The following is a 6,000-nucleotide window of genomic DNA, read 5'->3' on the forward strand; positions in this document are numbered from 1 at the left end:
CCATTCACGTCAGTTGCGGTGTGGGGGATAAACTCTCCGTGTTGGTCAATTGGAGTATGGAGTAGCAGGCCTACTTTCTCTCCGATGAGACTCCAACAAGAGTCGAAAATCGTAGATTCAGAGGGCTGGACTGCGCTCCGTATTCTAATTGAGAAATAAGATTGTTTTTCCTTCGCATTGCAACTGAATAAAAATTGAATTTTTATTTTATTTTTATATTGGTCGTTACTTCTTTGAGTAACTAGGTCCATTTTCTGTTGGAATTTACCGGCTGAACAGACGGGTCGTGAATTGTAAGTTTTTGAATTCCCTCTTGTCTTCTTCGCTTCAGCATCCATCATACTTGCAAATTTTAGAAGCCATGGAGGTGTTACCAAGAAAATGGACCAATAAGTTTTCAATTTAAAAATCTTTTAATAATATTTTAATATTTTTAAATAATATTAATATTGCTATTAGGATTGAAAACTACTTCATCTTTTAAACTTAGGAAATGATCAATACAAAGAAACACAATAGGAAGCAACGCAACCAATTCGTAACAATAATCTGGAAGTCACGGCCTTAAATCGAGGTGATTAGAGAAGCTTGCTAAAGGAGGCCAATGACCGGTTTGGGCTGTAGTGCCATTGGATAGATGGGATGGCCTTGCCTCACTCTACCCATGATTTTGTCGTAATCAGTGTATTTATTTCAACTACGAGATTTGCGGTCTGATTCTAGTAAAAATTTCTAATTATTTTCAGATCTCGTTTATTACTTCGTGTTTCTTTTAGCATTTGCATTATGTTGAAGTGCTATACTGGATCAAATGCTTTCTTATTGCTTAGTAACTATTGCTAATGCAATAGTTACCTACTAATGCAATAGTATCCTATTGCTAATGCTTATTAACAAACCAGACAGGCGTATAAGTCACAATCGATGTCTACTCATCTCTGGAATAAACTTGTACATATTTAGAACAAAACCTTTCTCATACGAACAGCATTTATAAAACCGAAAATCAGCTTGTGACGCTGCTAAATTTGTTAGATGACCTGCCTCATAAAAGCAGAAAAATTATATGCGGTGATTTTAACATTAATTATGCTGCTGCTTGTGCTACCCAAGTGTCCCTGGCCAACATATTTGAATCGTATGGTCTCTCAATGCACGCTAATTCTCCTACAAGGATTACAAAAACTACTATACATCTACCATAATCGATTACATTATCTCTGATTTCTCACCCCTTGATATCTGCTCTACAGTTATTAATGCGGGACTATCTAATCATGAAGCAGTGTATACGACGTTTAACATCTTCAGCAAACTATCCTCAAAAACCCGACACTTAGGTAGGATTTTTTCCGCCCAAAATTTTCGTAAATTCCAAAATTTATGCTTAACTTCTGAGTGGCAGTTTCCTTCTATAGACGTGGACTATAATTTCAGTGTTTTTCTAGATAATCTTTTCCGCATCTTCAATAAGGCATTTCCTTTAATTCCTATTAAGCCAAAACATCGGAAACCTTGGGTTACGAAAGGTATCCGCATATCAGCCAAGTATATGCGATCACTACTATACATCAACAAATTTACTACCAATGTTTCTGTCACTGAATATATCACGAAGTACAGCACAACATATCTAAAACTTGCCAAATCAGCTAAAAAGCCTGTTATCAAAATCGTCTGGGAAGCTCTAAAAGTGTTGCAAAAGAAACTTGGTCTATAATAAACGATCTTCGAAATAAAACTCACACAGCTCAATCATTTTCCCTTCCAAATCCTAAAAATGTAAACGATTACTTCGTTAATGTGAGTAAAAATATAACATCAACTATTTTGCCCCAACAAGATCCCATTTCCTATCTCCCTAATTCAAGAAAGGTCTCTAATTCATGCTTTTTAAGACCAGTAGATAACTCTGAACTGATCCAAACAATCAATAGTATCAAAAGCAAATCATCCTGTAGTACTGATGGACTATCTATAAAAATTTTTCCTAATCTCACAAAAAATGTGTTGGAAATCCTCGTCCCACTAATTAATGATTCCTTCGAAAAGGTAAATTTTCAGAGTGACTAAAAACAGCCATCAGTATTCCTCTTCATAAGGGTGGTGAAAAATCTAATGCCTGCAACTATTGACCTATTGCCTTACTACCGCTACTCTCTAAAATTAGTGAGAGACTCATTAAAACTCGACTTATGTCCTTTCTCATTGATAACAACATTTTATCACAAAATCAGTTCGGTTTTTGAACTAATAAATGTACCACTGATGCCATGTTTTCTGTACTACATGAGGTTTACCAAGCACTAAACAATAATCCTTGTACTGACACTGTTTTTAGTGACCATGCCAAAGCTTTTGAGTGTATAAATCACGACATCTTGAATAAAAAACTAAATTTCTATGGAATTCGTTGTATTTCTTTGAATTGGTTCCAATCCTACTTGAATAATAGGAAACAACCAGTTAGAGCAAATGATACTGACTCTAATCTAAAAAACAAATCAATTGTGTTTATTGCATTTATAACATGGTATTTTCTTTGATTTGTAGTCTTATAAATTGTACAGATTATAGTCGTGTAGGTATATAATTCGTAAATCATTTTTTGTTCGATTATAGCGCCATCTATCCACAGCTAGAATAAATGTTAGAAATGACTGTCATCACGGAAGTACGTTTTTTTCTGTCACTTCCAACTTAATGCGTTAGAAAGAAATCGAAAAACTGTGACGCACTGAAAATGCTTATGAGAAAGAGATTACTGTATATTGACGATTCATCTAATTTTAGTAAATTGTAGTTGTTATTTGTTATTGATATTATTTTTCTTTTAACTTTATGTAAGCTTTGTCCATAAAATTTTAAAAAATTTTCAGTGGCAATAAAGCATATTTAATTTATTAATATTGGATGAGATATCCAAATACATTCGTAGTTAAGGTTGTTGGTGCTTAAAATATTAATCAAACATACAAAATTTTTCCTAGTTGACTATGACACAAAATTTGCTTAAAAATTTGACATTATACTATTTATATAGTTTCAGTTAATTTGTTTCCATTACTAATATTAATTTTTCTAATGAGGAACTGATTAAAATGGCTTTGTGTTAGGAGATTATAACAAAAATGAGCTACTTGCAATAAAAATTTATCATCAGCAATTTCCTGATAGACAACCAAGAAGAGAAATTTTGAAAGTATACTAAAACGGTCTCAACAGACTAGATACTTAGATTGTAAGGACGGTTGTACTAATATGCAGATCCTCAGTGACACGGATTACAAGGATTACATTTAATTCCTGATTTCTTCATTTACAATTGTTTCTGTTTTATCAGATTTATCATAATTTAAGTGTCCAGTCCGTTGAAACCGGTCTAGTATATTTTAAAACGTTTCTCTTCTTGGTTGTCGTCGCACATTACTAGTAGCATATTTTTTCATTTCATATTGAATATTTTCAGGGCCACCTAATAAAATTTCACGTAATTTTTGTTGCAATTAATATTTGGCCTAAAGAATCACGAATGACTTACAAATTAAAGCACTTAGGTATAAGGAATGCTTAAGAAATAAAAAAGTACTAAAATACAGTGTGTTCCATTTAAAAAAACTCAGAAAACACTCATTCCGAGTTTCGACCAACCCTGTATACTAAAATTCAACATTTCGCTATACTGTTAATGTTTAACAATAGTAGACTATATTAAAAATTGTTTAAATATAAAACAAAAATTAGATGTCAACTCACTATAATTCTACAGGGTGTGAATATTGCTACGAAATTGACAAAAAAGCGTAATTATCTTTTAAACTACCTCGTATATTATTACAAAATCCTATATTTTAAGAAAGGAAACATTGAGGAGAATCCAAAAATGTAAAAATTTACAAAGTGTTCCATTTAAAAAAACATAAGTTTGTGTCACCCTGTCAATACGCACGCACCTGTATATTTGAAAATATTTTTAAATGATGGTCCTATCTGTGCCCCAACATTTACCTAAATAACTTTTTTTCGTATCTCTTACGACAAACGAGTAATTGGACTTTGTCACACTAATGCCCCACCCTGTATGTTGAGTATCTTTGTGAATATTGCTATTGATTCGTTGTCCATTAGTTTGAGTGATTGTGCTTGTATATTATGGGGTCTGCTGCTTTATCGTACAAACGCCAGATGTATTAATTAAATAAAATGATAATATTACAGTCTAATCGTTTAATCGGTAAGCTTTCAACATTTATCTTAGTTGCTTATTCAAAAGTAATTCTAAAGAAAAAAACTAAACTACTTACACCTATTAAAGTAATATATATGTTACGGTAAAAGTAGATAATCTGGTAATTGTACACAATTACCCGTAATTGTATAATTACCAGATTCGACCGTAAATGTGGGAACTATTCTTTAAAAACCCGTTATTTCCTACTTTTACCGGTAATTGTATACATTTCCCAGATGATCTTGGTAAAAGCATAGTATAAAGAGGGACAGTAAAACCTCTTCCATGTCGGCACTTTGATCTCAAGAAGTAATACCGGCAGTACGCAATTGGTAATTCACCAGTGGTGGATGCGGGTTTTCCGTGTTAAAACCCGTACGTTTCTATGCGAATAACAATGCGAGAGTGCGGCAAAAGCGACTGAGAATATTGCGCGGTGAGATATTTTTTCGGAGAGTGGTTCTACTGTCCTTCTTTATATTATACTGTGGTAAAAGTAAGAAATTCAAATTATAACTATCGACACGCAAGCGGAATGCCACAATAGATAACTCTAGAATCCATAACGATCTATTTGGATTTGTGTGAAACTTGCCAGAAAAAATCTAAAGTTCCCAAAAAAGGTTTAGTAGTGAAACCTACACTGTCAAAAATAAATGAATAGTAGATGTCAAATAGATTTGACAGATATGCAAGCCCAAGCATATTATAATGAATTAAGTTCGTTTTTGTCTACCAGAATCACTTAACAAAATTTGTACAATTACGGCCGTTGAAAAATAAACGCACAGAAGAATTTGCATTAGTTCTGCTTGACCTGTTTTGTTGCCTTTGGAGCTCTTAGCATCCTTCACAGCGACAATGGACGAGAATTCTCCAACATAATTATAAAGAACTGTGCTCAATGTGGAAATAGTTAAAGATAGTGCACGATAAGCCAAGACACAGTCAGTTACAAGGATCTGTTGCGAATAAAGACATTGAAAATATACTAAGTTCCTGGTTGGAAAGCAACCAAACAAACAAGTCAGAGGGTCTTCGATCTGTACAATTCGCCAAGAACCGAGCTTACCCTTCTGGTATCAAGTGCAATCCCTATGAAGCTATGCTTGGGGTTCCTGCCACAATTGGTTTCAAAACTTCATAACTGCCAGAAGATGCCTTAGAAAATATTTCGACTGAAAAAGATTTGGAAATAAAAGAACAAGTAGAAGAAACCCAGTCAGGTCCTGATTCTGCAGAACTTAAAGAAGCAGAAGTGGATGAACCAAATGAGCTTTTAATATAACAAGAACCAGAAAACCTAAGCAATTATTATCAGTAAATGATTTTAATGCGATTCTGGAAGAATATTTTTCTAATCAAATTTCAGAGAGGTGAGATTCTGTTGCAATTAAACGAACACGTGCATAGGAAGGTCTTGAAAAGCAAGCGACGAAAATGCTTAAAACATCAAAAACGTTTGGCTGTTTTTATGAGTTTTTAAAATGAATTATACGAATTGTGTACTAAAGAAGAGCGACTGTCATAGTTGTATAGCAGAAATCGATTTACCATCTGCAAAGAGTCATTCGTTTCTTTCGACATATATATGTATTATGTAGCTCCAAAACAAAACATTTCATTGCGCGAGCATAAAACGTCTTGCTTGAAAAAATAAATAATGTAAAACAGATAACTGTAAATGTAAAAAATGGAAAGTTGTGTAAATCCAAGTTCCATGAGAGTTTGCCAGGTCACAACAAATAGTAAATAAGTAAAGTATGTCG

The sequence above is a fragment of the Diabrotica virgifera genome, chromosome 7 (genome assembly GCF_917563875.1).
Source record: "Diabrotica virgifera virgifera chromosome 7, PGI_DIABVI_V3a".
In the NCBI taxonomy this organism is placed as follows: Eukaryota; Metazoa; Arthropoda; class Insecta; order Coleoptera; family Chrysomelidae; genus Diabrotica; species Diabrotica virgifera.